Source organism: Sapajus apella, unplaced genomic scaffold (assembly GCF_009761245.1).
Source record: "Sapajus apella isolate SASKATOON/1434 unplaced genomic scaffold, GSC_monkey_1.0 scaffold7, whole genome shotgun sequence".
In the NCBI taxonomy this organism is placed as follows: Eukaryota; Metazoa; Chordata; class Mammalia; order Primates; family Cebidae; genus Sapajus; species Sapajus apella.
Window position 1 is genome coordinate 12,551,718 of NW_022436947.1, and position 21,577 is coordinate 12,573,294.

Genomic DNA, 21,577 nt, shown 5'->3' on the forward strand with positions numbered 1-21,577 from the left:
TAAAGGTATTCTTCCTTGTCTAATCAGCCCCTAGGCTGCAAACGCATTTGCAACTTTGACTTTTTAAAAATCTGGTCTTGGTATGGAGCAACTTTGGCTTTTGTTTGTTTTTGTTTTTGTTTTTGAGACAGTTTCACTCTGTCGCCCAGGCTGGAGTGCCGGGGTGCGATTTTGGCTCACTGCAGCCTCCTCCCCAGTTAAAGCCATTCTCCTGCCTCAGCCTCCCTAGTAGCTGAGATTACAGGTGCCCTCCAGGACCCCCAACTAATTATTTATTTATTTATTTGAGACAGAGTCTGGCTGTTTTGCCCAAGCTGGAGTGGAGTGGTGAGATTTTGGTTCACTGAAGCCTTCGCCTCCCAGGTTCAAGTGATTCTCCTGCCTCAGCCTCCCGAGTAGCTGGGATTACAGGCATCCGCCACCACGTCCAGCTAATTTTTGTATTTTTTAGTAGAGATGGGGTTTCATCATGTTGGCCAGGCTGATCTCAAACTCCTCACCTCAGGTGATCCATCTGTCTCTGCCTCCAAAGTGCTGGGATTACAGGTGTGAGCCACCTTGCCTGGCCACAACTTTGACTTTGAATATTAAACTTAAAAAATTGGCACCCAAGTCCTGGTTTACCTCATCAGAAAATAAAGGAATAAGACTCACTGTAGGCTACACAAGAAAATCATTCACAAATGGTCTCATTTGGTGTTTCTGTGATTTCTAGGAAGTCACAATTCCCTGATCTTCGTATAGTTTTCTAAAGTATAAATAGGAGAAATACTACACTATGCTACAAAAGTCATCTCTTTCTAATTAAACCTGCTTGTTGTGTGTATTTTAAATCAATGTTTGCGTGCTTACCATGTGCCAGCAACTGTGCTGGGTGTATGGATTTGGAAATTAACCAGACAAAAATCCTTGCCTACCACAGAGGGTAGTTGTGATTAAATGAGTTAATACCTGCAAAGAGCTTAGAAAAGTTCTTGGATCATAGAGATTAAAATGTTAGCAGTTGTTATTTAAATATTATCATTTTTCTCTCCATACTTTCTCTCCATACTTTCCGCTCCTCTGTTACGGCCTTACATCATCTTCACCATCACAGTTAATAGAGTCCAGACAGGAACTGATGGCATACTTGATAGGATAATTTGAGTTTATTTTATAAAGCCTCTTATAAAGATTTAGGTATGGTGGTTCAACAGGAAATAGTTTGGTAACCTGTAGCTGAACTGTTAACGTCCCTTAAGAGAGGAAGTAGTTACTTGAAAAGTATGGAGTTAGCTGCCTTGAGAGGAATGGTGACTTTCAGCCAAAGGGACACAGCTAGTTTCAGGGGACCTTGAGGGAATGAAGCTGGAGGAATGAATATCCTGACCTTGTTCTCTTAGTTTCTTGCTGAGATTCCCCATTGGCCAAACCCAATGGAAGCCAGAGGACACAGTGACCTGTTGGTCAGGTCTATACAGGTCAGCCTATTGGAGCAGACCACATGATAGAGGAGGGTGGAAAAGTGGAGCTGGAAAATATCCAGCAGTCACACATGTTCAGGTAACTTCAGCATCTAGATTGACAGTTCAGCTAACACTTTGGCCTTTTGATTCCTTTAACTCCTCATTCTTTTCAGCCACCAAGTCACAGAATCACACCCTGGATCTTGTCTTTACTAAAAAGCTACCACCCAGGATGGGCACAGTGGCTCACACCTGTAATCCCAACACTTTGGGAGGCTGAGGTGGATGGATTGCTTGAGGTCAGGAGTTCGAGACCAGCCTGGCCAACATGGTAGAAACCCGTTTCTACTAAAAATACAAAAAAAAAAATTTTTTTTCCACCACGCCCAGCTACTCAGGAGGTTGAGGCAGGAGAATCTCTTGAACCCAGGTGGTGGAGGTTGTAGTGAGCAGAGATCACACCACTGCACCCCCGCCTGGGCCACAGAGCTCGTCTCCATCTTAAAAAAAGAAAAAAAAAAAAGTCACCAGCCAGGCCAGGACCATTGGCTTATGCGTGTAATCCCAGCACTTTGGGAGGCAAAGGCGGAGGATCCCTTGAGACCAGGAGTTCAAGACCAGACTGGGCAACATAGCAAGACCCCATCTCTACGAAAAAAAAAAAAAGGAAAATTAGTTGGGTGTGGTGGCATTAGCCTATAGTCCTAGTTACTCGGGAGGATCTCTTGAGCCCAAGAGTTCAAGACTGAGTGAGCTATGATTTTGCTACTGCGCTCCAGCCTGGGTAACAGAGTGAGATTGTCAAAAAAAAAAAAAAATTCACCACACCTCCCAATCACTGATTCAGACATTCTGCTCTGAAGCCACTGTTTTCCCATTTGCTGGCTCGGCTCAAGAATCTCAGCATCACCTAGTTTTTTTTTTAAAATCTTTATGTGATTTTAATAATATTTAAATTTTATTTTTAAAACAAAATTTTGTGCAACCTTTTTTTTCGTGGTGGCAATCAAATACCTTTTTTTTTTTACATTTTGTTTTCTATATATCCACAATAATTCATCTCCAAATCTCAGTAATGTAAATATCCTCTTTGTTCAGACTGGTGATTTGTTTTCTTTTTTGGCCGAAGGAAATATCTATCCCAAGAGCCCTCCATCTCCCTGCTCCAATCTGGCCTAGTTCTCTAGGTCTGTTGGATAATTATTGTCCTGGGATTCCATAAAAACTATTCTAGGGAATTCCTTTTGCCTCTTTATTGTGCTGGATCCACTGATTCTTGGATTCCATGATGTTTTCTTGGGTTACTCTTCCATTTAATGGATAATTGAAAAGGAAACCTTCATCCTTTCTGTCATTGCTTTTCTGTTGGTCTATTTTTCTTGGGCTGCTTTTACCTTGAGTTCTCTAGTCAGCCTGGGGGTTATAAGCTAGACTGCCAGTGTTCTAAAGCCAGGTCAGGGAATGAAACCAGGGGATGGATCTCACTACTAAGTACGTAGGTTTTAAAATCTCTTGTTTTCAGCATGATACTCCTGTCTTTAGCTGAGTCTGTTGTCCAAGAGTCCAGAGACCTTCTACTTCAATCTTTCCACAGTAAACCTTGAGTCTTCTGTTATGGTGGGAGAGTAGTAGCCTGGTTGCTCAGAGTCAGGGAGGAAATTTAGGAGGCTACTGCTTCTTACACAGATTTTGACCCTTTTATTTATTTAAACTTTTTTTTTTTTTTTTTAAAGGGTGCATCACTGGGCTTTTCCCCCCCCCCCTTTTTTTTTTTTTTTTTTTTTTTTTTTAAAGAAAAGATGGGGTCTCGATATATTGCCCAGGTTGGACCCAAACTCAGACTGTCTCAGACTGTCTCAGGCAGTCCTCTCTCCTCAGCCTCCTTAGTAGCTGAAATTATAGGCACATACCACCACAACCAGTTCTACTCCTTTATTTTCTGTTCCGCCTGTGCATCTGCCTGCGGATGTACCTGTGCTTCCAATTCCCCAGTCTTCCTGGGTGTTGCAACGGGAATAGTTGATCCCTTGCCTTCCTCGTTCTTATCTCATTCTCCCTCCCCCCCCATGAAAAGGCAAATTTCAGCCTTTTCGATTCTGTTTAGACAGTTAACACTATCCTTTAGCTTTCCAGTTTCCACTGTTCTGTTGATAACTGTCATCTGTTTCCGTTCTCTTTGTCCTTGTGGGTTTTAGCCTTTTTTAAAAAAGATCTTTACTCTGATTTTTAGTGAATTTTGGAAGGACTCAAGAGCAGACAGCTGTGTTCAATCAGTTAGTTTAGTCATTTTAGACAGAAGTCCCTGCGTTAGTTCTTGAATTTTATCAAAACCTTGGTTCATTTACTGTCCCTTACTTTTTCTTTATAAGGTATTCCTGTCTTTACTTCTCTCCTTATCAAATGTGGATTCCAAGATCTATCATTCTAGTCATTTTATAAATATACCATCACCTTTCCCCTCTAATTTGGTCAAACTTCAGCATAGGTGTATGCAGCTGCTTATTCTCTTGTCAGATCTCGGTGCTTTGCATCTCTGGATCTTCTGAAATCTTTGGGCCTTGATCTTTTGGTTTATCCCATGTCTTGTCTGCATCTTTAGACTCCTTTACTGAGTCTTTCCCATTAGCATCCAAATAGCTGAGGTATTTCTCATAGTACACAAATATTTTGGGGTAGAGTGGACGCCGCCTTTACCCAACTTTATTCTGTGCTTTTACTCTTTCCCAACCCTGTCTTCAAACGCAGAAACTAACCCATCTTTTAAAAGCCCAACCTAAATTCTACTTTATCTTTGAAGGCTTAACTGCTTCTCTTCAACCAAAGTGATTTCTGCCCCCCACTGAATGCCTACAGCACTTTATTTCTTTTTTTTTTTTTTTTTGAGACGGAGTTTCGCTCTTGTTACCCAGGCTGGAGTGCAATGGCGCGATCTCGGCTCACCGCAACCTCCGCCTCCTGGGTTCAGGCAATTCTCCTGCCCCAGCCTCCTGAGTAGCTGGGATTACAGGCACGCGCCACCATGCCCAGCCAATTTTTTGTAGTTTTTGGTAGAGACTGGGTTTCACCATGTTGACCAGGATGGTCTCGATCTCTTGACCTTGCGATCCACCCGCCTCGGCCTCCCAAAGTGCTAGGATTACAGGCGTGAGCCACCGCGCCCGGCCTACAGCACTTTATTTCATTGTTTGCTTTTTTTTTTTTTTTTTCTTGAGAGACAGGGTCTCTCTGTGTCGCCTAGGCTGGAGTGCAGTGACACGATCTTGGCTTGCTGCAACCTCCACTTCCCAGGTTCAAGTGATTCTCCTGCCTTAGCCTCCTGAGTAGCTGGGATTACGGGCACATGCCACCATGCCCAGCTAATTTTTGTATTTTTAGTAGAGACAGGGTTTCACCATTGTTGATCAGGCTGGTCTGGAACTCCTGACCTAGTGATCTGCCTGCTTTGGCCTCCCAAAGTGTTGGGATTACAGGCGTGAGCCATCACGCCTGGCCTGTGTTTGCCTTTTTTTTTTAACCTTTTTGAAAATAAGTGTTTTGCCTCCCCTACGAGACTGGGATTCTTGTCACATTTGTTTATATAGTCTAGTACCCATAGTTGAAGAAATAAATCATGGTTGTTAAGATAAACAATCAAGATTCTTCACACACAGGTTCTTAAAAATGTTGATTGTCAGAAGTGTGTACATGCAGATACTCAGATGGATAACTCACATTTTTCTTTATCTGCGAATTGTATTTATTTTTGCTATCACTCTTTACCATGTATGTGGTTAATTAAAAAGAAACAGTATTCACCTCCTATAATGCTCTTCAATCCTTCCAGCCTTTTTTTTTCTCTTTTAAAAAAATCTTTATGATGTGTATATATTGCCCTCATTTTATACTTGCAAATTTTTAGGTACAGAAAGGGAGAGGAACGTTTTGACTCAATAAGGCTCTCTTTATTTATTTTTTGAGACAGAGTCTGACTCTGTCACCCAGGCTGGAGTGCAGTGGCACCATCTTGGCTCACTGCAACCTCTACCTCCTGGGTTCAAGCGATTTTCTTGGCTCAGCTTCCTGAGTAGCTGGACTACAGGCATGCACCACCGCACCCGGCTAACTTTTGTATTTTTAGTAGAGATGGGGTTTCATCATGTTGACCAGGTTGGTCTCAAACTCCTGGCCTTAAGTAATCTGGCCACGTTGGCCTCCCAAAATCCTGGGATTATAGATGTGAGCCACTGTACCCGGCCTATTTATTTATTTTTTTGAGACAGGGTCTCTGTTGCTCAGGGCTCTGTTGCTCACCTGAGCCCGGGTCCAGGTAGACGTCCCACCTCAGCCTCTCGGATAGCTGGGACTACAGGCATGTTCCACTGTACCTGGGTAATGTTTTGTATTTTTTGTAGAGTCAGGGTCTTGCCATATTTTCCAGGCTGATCTCGAATCCTTGGGCTTAAGCAGTTCTCTCACCTCAGCTTCCTAAAGTGGTGAGATTACAGACATGAGCCACTGTGCCTGGCCAAGGCTCTCTTTAAGTTGTCTCTAAGTGGCATTTGTAACCAAAAATAATATGTGGATTTTTTCTTTCCAGGAGATTTTGTCTACTGGAACAAAAGCGTGTTTTAAGTAGTAATAACTATAGCATTTTAACATCTACTTGAAATTGGTAAGGCATAGAATTTGTGTGGTTTGCTAAAAAACTACTTTTTGCAAGAATATATATTTGCAAAACTGTTATCCTTATTCCTTCCTGCCACCCCACCTAACTAATTTTAGAGTAATTTAGTATAGTTCTAATGACCTGGTGACAGTAGACTTGGTGTAGAGGTATAATTTGAATATGCTTTAGCCTGTGCTGTGAGTGAGCGTCTTTTCTCTTTCTCTAATATTTGTATAAAACAGTCATTATCTGAAGAATCTGTTTTCATTACTTTAAACTTCTTCTACCAAAATTCTTGGAGACATACAGCCATGGTTATGTTTTATGTGAAGGGTAGATATCACTGATAACTTCAAAGTGTTCTAAAAGAATGAGTATTTTGAGGCAGATCTTAAAGGAATCTTTATCTAATAGTAGCCCATCCTGTACATTTAATAGTTTCATTTGTCCACCCTCAGTAACCAAAATTAGTAGAAGCTGTAGAGAGCTGTGGAAGGAAAGACTATCTCTTTTTAGGGTCAGTGACTTAAGCTACTCAGTTATAAGTTTGTAATTTAAGTTGTAAGTAGGAGATAACTTTTACAGAGATAATCTTTGGGTTAGATGTTACCTCAAAATTTTACAGTTCAGTCTGGAAACTGAAAAGGCATGTTTCAGCATATGGGTGTATGCAGCTTTTTGATGAAAAGCATCAAAAGCATAAAGCAGATGAAGTAAAATCATGCTTTGATGGACTAAGTTGGCATTGTCATGTTTGGTTTATCACATGTCCACAGGAATTTTCTTCTTAGATATCTTATCAGAAAAGAAAGATTGTGGGTTGATCTGGTTTGGCTATGTTCTCACCCACATCTCACCTTGAATTGTAATAATCCCTCCTCCAAGGGTGAGGCCAGGTAGAGATAATTGAATCATGGGGATGGGTTTCCCCCATACTGTTCTTGTGGCAGTAAGTCACATGAGTTCTGATGGTTTTATAAGTGGGAGTTCCATTTTCCTGCTGCCATATAAAACATCCCTTTGTTCTTCCTTTGTCTTCTGACATGATTGTGAGACCTCCCAGCCATGGGAAACTGTGAATCAAACCCCTTTCTTTTATAAATTACCCCGTCTTGGGTATGTCTTTATTAGCAGCATGAGAATAGACTCTAATACATGGATCATGGAATTTCAGCTTCAAACTTCTTTCCTAGTGGAATTTCCCTTGTGGAATTTATTGACTTTTTAGCCTGGTTCTAAAACCTAGAGTTTTTGGCTTTTCTCTGGTAATTATAGTTATCGATTTATCCTGAAAGTTTAGGCATTTTTCATGTGGGCTAATGCTCACACTTCCAGTCAAAACATGCTTTTGAAAGGAAAACTTTCTAGAAAATAGAAAATGTTCCTACACAACTCAGTAGATTAGTTCAGTCTAGGAATACTGTACGCCTTGCACTGGTAGAAACTGGGAGTATGTAAATAATAAAAACCAAAGATCTTTCTCCCGAGAGAGTTTACTAATGTAGCTGTGTCATCCAATGTAAGTAGCCACCAGTGCAGTGTGACTATTTAAACTTAAAATTAAGTAAAAGTTAAAATCAGTTTCTTATTTGCATTTAACCGCATTCCAAGTACCATACAGTGCAAATGTAGAACATTTCATGTCTTTGAAGTATTGACTTGTTGTAAGTAGAATTTTCAATGCCACAAAAGAAGTAGCACTTGAATATAAATTTCCTCAGCAAAGCAATTTACTTCTATAGAAGGGTGCGGCTCACAGATGGAACAATGGCAAGCACACATTTGGACAAGGGAGGAAAACGGGTACTTACGCCTGATGGGAGTCACCCCTACTGGTGTCATTCCCCTCTTGGCTAGGGTTAGACCGCACAAGCTAGACTAATCCCAATTGGCTATTTTAAAGAGAGCAGGGGTCCAAGCTGGAGTGGCAGGGTGGGTGGTTTGGCGGGAAGGATGGTTACGGGTGGGTCAGAGCAGGTAGCCAGGGGTGACGTAGGTCAAAGAAGGTGATGGGGGCTGGGCACGGTGGCTCACGCCTGTAATCCCAGCACTTTGGGAGGCCGAGGCGTGTGGATCACGAGGTCAAGAGATCGAGACCATCCTGGTCAACATGGTGAAACCCCGCCTCTACTAAAAATACAAAAAAAATTAGCTGAGCATGGTGGGGCGCGCCTGTAATCCCAGCTACTCAGGAGGCTGAAGCAGGAGAATTGCCTGAACCCAGGAGGCGGAGGTTGCAGTGAGCAGAGATTGCGCCATTGCACTCCAGCCTGGGTAACAAGAGCGAAACTCCATCTCAAAAAAAAAAAAACAGAAAGAAAAGGTGATGGGAGCAGGTGACTGAAGCAGGTGACCTGGATGAGTCATGATGGAGCCGGGGGCTGGGGAACAGATGTGAACTACTGATTAGAACTGGTGGAAAAAGGTTGTTTACTGAAACTACAAGGAAATTAAACTTTAAAATAGAGAAAGAATAAGAGAGCTGAACATACTGACATACTGATTCTTTGAAGAGACACTTGGGGTTCACTATACCTAACAGACTATGTGTGTGATTTTATGACAGTATTTCTGTTGCCATGGTAGTCTGTTATGTGGTGACATTTCTCCATATTTTGATTAGTTTCTTAGCTTGCCAGGCTTTGGGCCAAAGTCGATAGTTTGATTTAGGATATAAAATTATCAGGTTACTGCTGCATTTTCTAATTACAGTAGTTTTTCCTAAGCTTTTCAGATATTTCTTCAGCGTTCTTTTATAATGATTGCACTGATGTTTATAGAGGAAATGGAAAGTAGGTTTTACAGGGTTTTTTTTTTTTTGGTGGTAAAATATTCAAAACATAAATTTATAATTTTAACTTTTTTTTTTTCTTTTTTTTTTTTTTGAGACATAGTCTCACTCCATCACCAGGTGCTAGGCTGGAGTGCAGTGGCATGACATCGGCTCACTGCAACCTCTGCCTCCCGGGTTCAAGCAATTCTTCTGCCTCAGCCTCCCGAGTAGCTGGGACTACAGGCGCGCGCCACCACGCCCAGCTAATTTTTTTGTATTTTTAGTAGAGACAGGGTTTCACCATGTTGGCCCGGATGGTCTCGATCTCTTGACCTCGTGATCTGCCTGCCTCGGCCTCGCAAAGTGCTGGGACTTAACTTTGTTTTTTTGAGACAAAGTCAGGCTGGAGTGCGGTGGTGCGACCATAGCTCACTACAGCCTTAAACTCCCAGGCTCAAAGCCATCTTGCCACCTCACCCTCTCAAGTAGCTGTGATTAGAGGCATGAGCTACTGTGCCCAGTCATTTTAACCATTTTTAAGTGTGCAGTTCAGTGGTATTACATACATTCACAATGTTGTGCAACCATCACCATCATCTATCTTCAAAACTTCTTCATCTTGTAAAACTAAAACTATGCCTACTAAACACAATAGGTGCCCATTTGCCCTCCCCCTAGTCCCTGGCACCCACCATTCTACTTTCTGTCTCTATGAATGTGACTATTCTTGGTACCTCATGTAATTGGAATCATACCATATTTAGCCTTTCTGTGATGGGCTATTCTCACTTAGCATAGTATCTTTAGGGTTCATGCACGCGTGTAGCATGTGTCAAAGTTCCTTCCATTTTAAGGCTAAATAATAGTCCAGGTGTGTGTATATGTGTATATATATATCACATTTGGTTTATCTATTCATCCATCAATGGACATTTGCTTGTACCTTTGTGAATAATGCTACTGTGAACATGGTTGTACAAATACGTGTGGGAGTCCCTGTTTCAGTTCTTTTGGATATGCAGTATACTCAGAATTTCCGGATCATATGGTAATTCTATGTTTATTTATTTATTTACTTATTCAAGGAACTGCCATACTGTTTCTCAGATTTCTAAGCCCGGTTGAACCTAAAAACAAATCTAATTCATAAGAAGCTGAGATTACTCAGACTATCTGTCCTGTATTTCCCTAGGTTGTACCATGGTGCTGAAATACTACCAGAGAGTATTTTTACAGCTGTATAGGTGAAGTCTCTAAGAGAAACCTTATTTCTCTTTATTGGAAGTTCACAGTATTGCTACAGGGGATGGTTTTGTAGTGTTTGGTATGTAGATACTCTTAAAAGCACTGATTTAATTTTCCTCTTCTGGTAGAGTGTCCAAAATGAAATATTAGAAAAGAAGTATTTTTCCTTTTGGTGAATTTTCTGTTAACAGAGTTTGCATAATGGTTTTTACTTATTTTTTCTCAAGCCCACAGCACAATTCTTTTTTTTCTTTTGTATTCATTGCTTCCTAGTTGTATTTTCTGTCTAGATCATAGTGTAATATCATTTTAACAGTTATTTTCAAAGCAGGATAATATATTTGGAACTGCACATGAAAACATACATGTTTTGAGTAAGACTCCATCTCAAAAACAAAAAAAATTTTAAAAAGGGCCAGGTGCAGTGGCTGACACCTGTAATCCCAACACTTTGGGAGGCCAAAGTGGGCAGATCACTTGAGGTCAGGAGTTCAAGAAAATATACATGCTTTTATGTAAATAAACATTCAGAGATTTAAAAACTAATACATTATGACAATACTTTAAGTTAGACATCTTACATTTATATAAGTTTGAAAAATTTGAGTCTTAAGTACTGTTAACATATGCTTAGTATGTACAGTAGAATTATCTTCTGGTTTACGTGAGTTATAAAACTGAGCAGGTCAGCAGAAATAGAGACCAGTATTGAAAGAAAATAAATTTTCTGTATTTTGGCTTTCAGGCAACCCTTGCATGGGCTGTTTGTTTCAAATGAAATGGTTTCAAGCTTGGCGTTTTCTATTACTTTTTTTTTTTTTTTTTGAGTCGGAGTTTCACTCTTGTTACCCAGGCTGGAGTGCAATGGCGCGATCTCGGCTCACGGCAACCTCCGCCTCCTGGGTTCAGGCAATTCTCCTGCCTCAGCCTCCTTAGTAGCTGGGATTACAGGCACGCGCCACCATGCCCAGCTAATTTTTTGTATTTTTAGTAGAGACGGGGTTTCACCATGTTGACCAGGATGGTCTTGATCTCTTGACCTCGTGATCCACCCGCCTCGGCCTCCCAAAGTGCTAGGATTACAGGCGTGAGCCACCGCGCTCGGCCTCGTTTTCTATTTTTAAAGCAAGACTACCTAGTATGAATAAGGCCCGCAGTGAAAGGATTATCAAGCAGTGCTTGCCTTGGTCATTCCCAACTGAAGTTGACTTTATGGATCTAAATTTATTTGTCTTTTTCAGGGTTATTCTTGAGATTAATACCCACATTTACAGGTAATTGAGGAGTATTATTTTGGATAGGGGTTCTTGTCATGAAAAAAATTGGGGCAAGATATCTCAGTACCATCTTATGTGTGACCGACCAACAACTACATAATTGGGCCAAAATTCATTTATCAGAGGTCATTATGATACAGGATTATTTGAAAATGTTTGTCTCAGAAGCACTGAGATTTCATGAGAATCTGGGAAGACCACAGTGTTCAGGACTGTCATTGGCCTTATTTCTTTCTCTTATTTTGATTTAATTTCAGTTTATTTTAGAGATAGGGTTTCATTCTGTCACCCAGTCTGGAGTGCAGTGGCAGGATCACAAGTCACTGTAACTAGGGCTCCAGTGATCCTCCCACCTCAGTCCCCTAACGCTCATCCCTAGAAGCTGGGACCAAAGGTGCACACTGTCACATCCTGCTATTTGTTTTTGTCATGTAAAGGCTGGGTCTTGCTGTGTTTCCCAGGGTGGTCTAGAATTTCTGGCCTCAGGTGATCCTCCCACCTTGGCCTCCCAAAGTGCTGAGATGAGAGGTGTGAGCCACTGCACCTGGCCCCTCCTTTTAAGTACTTGTTTTTAGTTATTAATATCTTCCCTCCTAAGGAAAATACTTTTTTTCTTTTGATTATATATTTAGCTGTTATGGAGATGGCTGTGAAAATGTAAGCTGACTGAACTTACCTCTATAAGTGAACTTTTTTTTACTTCTAGAAAATTTATTTATATATACCCAACTGTATTTTGTGGGTCTGGGAGCTTGCTAGGGGATTTATGATTCCTTTTCTTTTCTTTTCTTTTCTTTTCTTTTTTTTCTCTTCTCTTCTCTTCTCTTCTCTTCTCCTTTTCTCTTGTCTTCTTTCCTATTCCTCTTCCTCTTCCTCTTTCTCTTTTCTTTTCTTGACAGAGTCTCGCTCTGTCACCAGGCTGGAGTTCAGTGGCACAACCTCAGCTTACTGCAACTTCTGCGTCTTGGGTTCAAGCAATTCTCCTGCTTCAGCCTCCTGGGTAGCTAGGACTTCAGATGCGTGCCACCGTGCCCAGCTAATTTTTGTATTTTTAGTAAAGATGGGGTTTCACCATGTTGGTCAGGATGGTCTCGATCTCTTGATGTCGTGATCCACCCGCCTCGGCCTCCCAAAGGGCTGGGATTACAGGTGTGAGCCACCGTGCCTGGCTAATACTTTCGTTTAACAACTTTTTTTTTGGTGGATGGGAGTTGCTGTATCACTGCTATGGTGAAGAAGATATTAGCCAAGTTTTATTTCATCTTGTTTTCTGTGTTTCAGGCCATCTTGCAAAAGAAGTAAATTTGAAAAATTTTTTTGGGTAGTGTGGATTTTTTATGTGCCCCTCAGTTTTTTTCTTAATTAATATCCTTTCAAACCATTTTTCTTCCCAGTCTCTGAGAAAATTATCAGGAAGTAATTTGTTGTAACAAATCTAGCAATTTATCTTGTTTGTAAAATTCTCATAAAGGATTAGATAAAAGAACTTAAGATAGTTGATGACTTTAAAAAATTACTTTTTCTGTTTCAGGTAAATTAGACTTGTTCTTTCTTTACCTGTCTCATGAAAATAATTTTTTCTTGATTAGGGAAACTCTGACTTTTCTAGCTCCATACCACATGGTTGCAGGACGTATATTTAAAATGTTGTTTTCTTTGACTGATTTATAGTTTTCCTTTCTTTTTTTTTTTTTTTTTTTTTTGAGACAGAGTTTCACTCTTGTTACCCAGGCTGGAGTGCAATGGCACGATCTCGGCTCACTGCAACCTCCGCCTCCTAGGTTCAGGCAATTCTCCTGCCTCAGCCTCCTGAGTAGCTGGGATTACAGGCACGCGCCACCATGCCCAGCTAATTTTTTGTTATTTTTAGTAGAGACAGGGTTTCACCATGTTGACCAGGATGGTCTCGATCTCTTGACCTCGTGATCCACCCGCCTCGGCCTCCCAAAGTGCTGGGATTACAGGCGTGAGCCACTGCGCCCGGCCAGTTTTCTTTTTAAGAATCCTTTTTACTCTGTGTTCTGATGTAGTCTTCTTTCCCAGAACTTTCCCCAATATACTATAAATCTTTGAAAGTCTTCATTTAATAAATAGTACTGTTCACTCATTGAAATGCTTAAAAAAAATGCAGCACCCTGACACGTTACTTTTCAAGTCTTATTGAATTATCGGTATTTCCAGAACTTTATTTTCTATTTGCCAGAGCTCTTTGGTTCTCAGTGAAGTATTTTAGGTAATTCTGCTTAATTTGAGGAGTTTTTGTGTTGGATTAACTAGCAGCTGTAATGTGCTTCTAATTCTTGGCAGCTAATGAGTCCTTAGGCGCCTGTCTGGGTGTGTGCTTGCATTGTTGGGGGCCTGCTCAGTGATTCTGGTTGATTCGGCAGTTTTAGAAATGTTAGTGCAGAAGTGAGTCTTGGAGCAACAGTGCACCATTAAAGATAAAAGGGAGCAAGTACTTTAGGATCTGCTGTGAAGTATAATGAAGGGCTTAGAGCATGTTAGTGAAAGGATTGCTGGGCCATAGCCTGCCTCATATTCATCACATAGTCATGGAAATATCTTTTGAAAAGACTGACATAAAGGCCTGTTCTGCTACTGCTTTGTGAAATGGAAGATTGGAATTAGATGCTTAAATGGAAAATGTTCTCTTGTTGCAGCCTCTTTGAAATGTGCTGCTAGTGGGAGCTGCAGCTTCCTCCTGCTGACTCTGAGCCCCAGGCTTCAGTTGAGATGGTCCTTTCAGAAATGTGGAGCTTAGTCCAATCCTGGATTTCAGTGGGTAGCACCTGGCATCTGTGGCTAGAAAGTCCTATGAAGTGTAAGTGCTTTATTCTCTCCTTATAAAGAATCCCTTTTCCTTCCTTGATACTCATCCTTCCCTCTGCTGTTTAGCAGAGGGGAGAACAGTAAGCAATGTACTGTAGTGTGTAGGGTATCAGGATTTGGTTGCGCTTTCTTTACGACTCAGTGGCCAAAACAAGATTTCATTTTGTTTTCTTTTTTGAGACAGCATCTCACTCTGTCACCCAGGCTGAAAGGCAGTGGTGTGATCGTAGCTTGCCCCTGCCTCCAGCTACTGGGCTCAACCAGTCTTCCTGCCTCAGCCTCTTATGTAGCTAGGGCTGCAAGTACACCGTGCCTGGGTCATTTTTAGATTTTTTTTTGGTAGAGACAGGGTCTTGCTATGTTGTCTCCAGGCTGGTTTCAAGTACCTGGCCTTAGGCAAGCCTCCTGCCTTGGCCTCTGAAAACTTTGGGATTACAGGTGTGAGCCACCGTGCATGGCTGGATGTCAACAATTCTTCAACTCTCCTGGAATTCAAAGTCACAGTTACGACCCTTGACATTTAGTGTGGGCAATATCATCATGGGTGATTTTTTTCATTGACAACGTAGCTTTGATACCCAAGTTTACCAAGTGAATCTTTTGGAGTCACTCTCATATTTAGTTATTATTCTGAAAAAACCAATACAGTATTTGAAAGGAACAGTACATTTGACCAGCAGGTAAGATAGTATCAAAGTAAATAAGGGTGCTTGAATTTAGAAGATAGTGCTTTCCTTTTGCTTCTACTTGATACATTTGTAAGTTGATGTAAAAAAAAAAAAAAAAAAAAAAGGTTGACTTACACGAGTAAGTCGATTTTTCTAAGACTAATTTCCCATAGTGTTGTCCTAGGAAATTCATTTAGCTACCATCTATAGTTTATTAAAAAAAACCCCAAACTAGCCGGGCGTGGTGGCTCACTCCTGTAATCCTAGCACTTTGGGAGGCTGAGGTGGGCGGATCACGAGGTCAAGAAATCGAGACCATCCTGGCCAACATGGTGAAACCCCATCTCTACTAAAAATACAAAAATTAGCTGAGCATGGTGGTGCACGCCTCTAGTCCCAGCTACTCGGGAGGCTGAGGCAGGAGAATTGCTTGAACCCGGGAGGCAGAGGTTGCAATGAGCTGAGATTGTGCCACTGCACTCCAGGCTGGCGCCTGGCGACAGAGTGAGACTCTTGTTTCAAAAAAACAAACAAAACCCCAAACTATATAATAACATAATGAACATTAAAAGGTGCAATTTTCTGCTTGTAGAAAAGTAATTTTTTTAATGAGAGATAATTTTCTTACATAAAGTGCACCACCGTAAGTGTATGACTCAATGGTTTTTTTTCTTATATGTTCATTTTAGGTAATCACCAATAACATCAAGGCATAGCACATTCTATTACTCTAGCAGATGTATGAATGCCACTTCCCACTAAATCTTTCCCTTCCCATAACCACTATTCTGACTTATATCACTACAGATTTGTTTGCCTGTTTTTTTAAATAGCTTTAGTGAAATAAAATTCACGCAACTATGTTTTGCTCATTTAAAGTATACCGCTTAATGGTTTTTAATATGTTTATAGATGCTTTATCCATTAAGTTTTGGACATTTTCATCATGTCAGAAAGAGACCTGTATTCCTTGGCCTGCGACCTTCCTCCACCTCCAACCTCATTCCTAGGCAACTAATAATCTGTCTCTAGAAATTTGCATATTCTGGATATTTCATATAAATGGAATCATATAGTTCATGATCCTTTGTGACTGTCTTTCAGTTAGCATGATGTTTTCAAGGTTCATCCATGTTATAGTATATATTATTACTTCATTCCTTTTTATGCTGAGCAGTATTCCATTCAACATGTATGCCACATCTTATCCATTCATTGGTCAGTGGACATTGGGACTGTTTCCACTTTTTGGATATCAAAGACAGAGTCTTTTTCTGTTGCCCAGGATGGAGTGCAGTGGTGTGATCTCTGCTCACTGCAACCTCTGCCTTTCTGGCTCAAGCAATCCTCCTGCCTTAGTGTCCTGAGTAGCCGGGACTGCAGGTGCACACCACCATGCCCAGCTAATGTTTGTATTTTTTCTAGAGTTTGGGTTTCATCATGTTGTCCAGGCTGGTTTCACACTCTTTGGCTTCAAGTGATCCTCCCACCTTGGTCTCCCAAAGTGCTGGGATTATAGGTGTGAACCACTGTGCCTGGCTAATAATATTCTATTTTTAACCTTTCAAGGAATGGCATCCTATTTTAAAAATGGCTGTACCATTTTACACTCCTACCAACCGTGTATAAGGGTTCCTGTTTTTTCACATCTTCACCAACACTTGTTATTGTCCGTCTGTTTTATTATAGCCATCCTAGTGGGTATGAAATGATATCTCATTGTGGTTTTGATTTGCATTTCCTGATGGCTAATCATATTGAGAATCTTTTCAGGTGCTTTTTGACCATTCATGTATCCTTGGAGAAATGTCTATTCAAGTTCTTTATCCATTTTTTAAAAATACTTTTAGGTTCAGGGATACATGTGCAGGTTTGTTATATAGGTAAACCTGTGTCATAGGGGTTTGTTGTACAGATTATTTTGTCACCTGGGTATTAAGCCCAGGACCCATTAGTTATTTTTTCTGATTCTCTCCCTTCTCCCAACCTCCTACCTCCAGTTAGCCCCAGTGTCTGTTGTTCCCCTTTGTCTTCATGTGTTCTCATCATTTAACTCCCACTTTTAAATGAGAACATGCAGTATTTGATGTTCTGTTCTTGTGTCAGTTTGCTAAGGATAATGGCCTTCAGCTCCGTCCATGTTCCTGCAGAGTACCTGATCCCATTCTTTTTTATGGCTGCATAGTATTCCATGGTGCATATGTACCACATTTTCTTTATCCATTCCACCATTGATGGGCATTTAGGTTGATTCCATGTCTTTGCTATTGTAAATAGTGCTGCAGTGAACATTCGCATGCATGTGTCTTTACAACAGAACAATTTATATTCATTTGGGTATACACCCGGTAATGGGACTATTGGATTGAATGGTAGTTTTGTTTTTAGCTCTTTGAGGAATTGCCACATTGCTTTTCATAATGGTTCAACTAATTTACACTCCCACCGACAACGTGTAAGCATTTCTTTTTCTCTTCAAAATCGCTATCATCTGTTATTTTTTGCTTTGTCCATTTTTACATTGGGTTCTTTGTCTTGAATGCTTTCATTTTAGAAATATATTTTCGTTGGCTTTAGAATTCTTTTTTTCTTTTTTCCTTTCCATTTTTTAGATCTACCTCTCCCTGTCTTCTGGCATCCTCATTCTTGACAAGAAGTCTGCTCTAGCTTTTTACTTTTGTTCCTCTGTATTTAATGTGTCCTTTTCTTCTGCTTGCCTTCAGTATTTCTGTTTATCTCTTGTTTCAGGAGTTTGAGTATGGTGTATTTAGAATTTGTTCACATATTTAGGGGAGGAGGGAATAGTAGCATTCTCTGTTGCCCTGGTCTACCCTAGTCTAGCATTTCCATTGTCTGCCATTCTCATTGGTAGGGCAGCCTCAGTGATCTTAGTTTTTCTTGTGGCATTCATTCTTTGCCTTGCATCTGGCAGGTATTGTGCAAAATAGTCCCCCCCACCCCCCTTCTCTCAGTGGCAGAAGACTTTTCATGGTGTTGGTGATATTATAGACTCAAGACTGTTTTATGCCTATCCCCTAGGGGTAGAGGTTTTTCTTTTATGCTAACTGTAGTGAGTCTTAACCTGTGCTTTGAGGGGTGACATGCTTTGCTGCCCCTTCCTAAGGCTTTTGTTCAGGGAAGAAGGGTTCAGTCAGAGATTTTTGCAGTTTTCCAAAACAGAGGCTGTTCCCCTCCTCCAGGACTGCACATCAGAGGAGGTGATCTTCTGCCCTACCCCAGTCTTTCTCTTGAGTATCTGGTCTGTGGAGGTGATCCTGCTGGGTGACTGTGAGTTCCCCTTGTGCCTCTGAGTCCCAGGGGTTCTATGTGTTCACATGCAGCCTTTCTCAATTTGTTAGAAGTGTTAGCTGAATTTTTATGAGCTGGTTGCCAGATGCCCTGAGTTTCTTCCTCTGTCCTGTTGTAGATGAGCCAGTGCTTGCCTTCGTTCTCGTTGTTAGAGGTCTATCCTTAGATTTCAGTCAACTTGGTTGCCCTAAGACCTCAGCTTTCTGATGTATTTAAGCAAGATTATTTTGTAGTTTATTTGCCTTTGTGTATTGCTAACTTGTGGAGAGCAGTATTGTTTCTGTCATTATACATCTTAGGTGGATGTGGAACTCTTCTGAAACATTTTTATTCTTAATATATTTTAAATCCGACAAGATATTATTCCTTTATATAATCAGTGTTAAGTGGATTTACCCAAATACTTAGCTGCTTTTCCATTGTTCTTTGTTAGTTCCTGATTTCCGTTTTCTCTTTTCCTGCTAGGATTTTAATGATATGTTTTAGCCTTTTTCACTCCCGTCCCACATGTCACTTACATTCTTCTCCTTGTCTACCTTCTATTCTTTTTTTTCTTTTGAGATAGTCTCGCTGTGTCACCCAGGTTGGAGTGCAGTGTCACAATCTCTGCTCACTGCAACCTCTGTCTCCTGGGTTCAAGTGATTCTTGTGCCTCAGCCTCTGGCTGGGGCTGTAGGCACACACCACTACGCCCAGCTAATTTTTTTTTTTTTTTTTTTTTTTTTTTTTTTGAGACGGAGTTTTCGCTCTTGTTACCCAGGCTGGAGTGCAATGGCGCGATTGCACTCCAATTGCTCACCGCAACCTCCGCCTCCTGGGTTCAGGCAATTCTCCTGCCTCGGCCTCCTGTGTAGCTGGATTACAGGCATGTGCCACCATGCCCAGCTAATGTTTTGTATTTTTAGTAGAGACGGGGTTTCACCATGTTGACCAGGATGGTCTCGATCTCTTGACCTCGTGATCCACCCGCCTAGGCCATCCAAAGTGCTGGGATTACAGGCTTGAGCCACCACACCCGGCCCTAATTTTTGTATTTTTAGTAGAGATGAGGTTTCACCATATTGGCGAGGCTGGTCTCGAACTCCTGACCTTGTGATCCACCTACCTTGGCCTCTTAAAATGCTGGGATTACAGGTGTGAGCCACCACGCCTGGCCTACCTTTCCTTCTTTTTTTGACTTTGTGCTTCAGTCTTTCTGTTTTTTATTGGCCGGTTATCAAGGATAGTAATCTATTCTTCAGTTGTCTGATTTGCTGTTTGGCCCTTTCTAATGGTTCTTAATTTCAGTTACCATGTTTTTTAATTCTAAAATTTCCTTTTAATTCTTTTTTATATATTCCATTTCTTAATGGAAATTCTCCAGTTTCATCTTCTAATTCTTTACATATATTAATCAGCTATTCATTTTTTTTCAACTCTTTATTTTAACCTTTTAGAAATAAACCTTATAATGCCCTACTTCTTAAACATTTCCACATGTATCTTGTAAGAACGAGGACGTTTTTCTAAAATAAACTAAAACTGTTGTCACTCCAAGAAATTTAACTTTGATATGATGGTATTATCAGCCTGTATTCGAATTTTCCTAATTGCCCTAGTTATAGATTTCTAGTTTTCTAAAATTTTATTTTTTCTAATCTAGGATCCTTCAAGGATAATACTTTTTTTTTTTTTTTAGTTGTTATGTCTCTTTAGTTACTTGGGTATTGTTTTTCTTTTAAGATAATTATATCAACAAACAAATCCAAGACAGGAGTGCACACCTTTAGCCCAGCTACTCAGGAGACTGAAGTGATAGAGTTGCTTGAGCCCAGGAGGCCATATTGGGCAACATGTCAAGACCCTGTCCCTTTAGAACACACACAGCCAGGCGCAGTGGCTCATGCCTGTAATCCCAGCACTTTGAGGGACTGAGGCGGGTAGATCACAAGGTCAGGAGTTTGAGACCAGCTATGGTGAAACCCCATCTCTACTAAAAATAAACAAATTAGCCAGGCGTGGTGGTGGGTGCCTGTAGTCCCAGCTATGCAGGAGGCTGAAGCAGGAGACACTGGAACCTGGGAGGCAGAGGTTGCAGTGAGCTGAGATCACGCCCCTGCACTCCAGCCTGTTTGTCTCAGATTTTAGTATGCCCTACTATTTAGATTTGTCTGGCACTTTTCTCATGAATGCAATAAGATCAAACATTTTTTGCAAGAATACTGCATAGATGATAATTTGTCATTTTTGTTGAATCACATCAGTTGTCACATACAACTATTGGTGATGTTTTATCACTTTGGTTAAGACATCAGTTATTTTAGTCTTTGATAATTCATTATCTAAATAATGGTTATTTTCTATTGTCTGTTTCCTTCCAGTTGTCACTTGATTTTGCTTTTTTTTTTTTTCCTTTACTCCAGACGAGGTCTCACTCTGTCACCTAGGCTGGAGTGCAGTGGTGTGATCACGGCTCGCTGCAGCCTTGACCTCCTGGGCTCAAATAAATGGACTGCCCACCACAGCCTCCCAAGTAGCTGATATGACAAGCATGCACTACCATGTCTGGCTAATTTCTTTTGTGTGTGTGTAGAGATGAGGTTTCACTTTGTTGCCCAGGTTGGTCTTGAACCTCTGGCTTTAAGTGGTCCTCCCACTTTGGCCTCCCAAAGTGCTGGGATTACATGTGTGAGCCAGTGTTCCTGGCCTGGCTTTGCTTTTGTTGTTTAAGAAAAGTTGAAGAGAGAAATGATGTTTTCTTCCTGAGATGATTTTCTTTTGCTTCTGGCAGGTCTTTATGACAGGGACAGATATCTTTGAAATTCAAAAAGGAATTGAGCAGATTCTAAGCTGCTCAACCTGTTCCTTTTTTTTTTTTTTTTTTTTCCCAAGACAAAGTCTTGCTCTGTTGCCCAGGCTGGAATACAGTGGCGTGATCATGGCTCACCACAACCTCTGTATCCTGGGCTCAAGCAATACTCCCACCTCAGTGTTCCTGCCCATATCCCCCAGTAGCTTGCACTACAGACATGCTATCATGTCCGCTAATTTCATCATATTGCCCAGGCTGGTCTTGAACTTCTAGGACCCAAGCAGTCCTCCTGCCAAAGTCTCCCAAAGTGTTGGGATTACAGGCATGAGCCCTGGTGCCTGGCTAATTTCTGTTTCTATGAGTCTTGCTATTTTAGATCTCTTATACAAGTTGGAATCATTCAGTATTTATCTTTTAGTGATAAGTGTATTTTCACTCGGTGTATCCTTGAGGTTCATCCATGTTGTGGTGTGTGCCAGAATTTCCTCCCTTTTGAAGGCTTAGTAACGTTTATTTCACTGCATGTATATACTATATTTTGTTTATCCATTTATCCATAGATGGGCATTTAGGGGCATTTAGTTTGCTTCTACCT

At 40.9% G+C, this 21,577-nt stretch overlaps 1 protein-coding gene across 2 annotated transcripts in view; it reads left to right on the forward strand.

The window, feature by feature from the left end:
- The window catches only part of TNPO3 (transportin 3), a 101,636-nt gene that overhangs the window by 1,544 nt on the left and 78,515 nt on the right, over positions 1-21,577 (forward strand). Inside the window, exon 2 of one of the 2 annotated variants that reach the window (XM_032276018.1) lies at positions 14,046-14,206. The exons of the other annotated variant lie outside the window; for it this stretch is intronic. The gene's annotated coding sequence lies outside the window, so the exon portion shown is untranslated. The remainder of the gene's footprint in view (positions 1-14,045; positions 14,207-21,577) is intronic. 2 annotated transcript variants of the gene reach the window in all.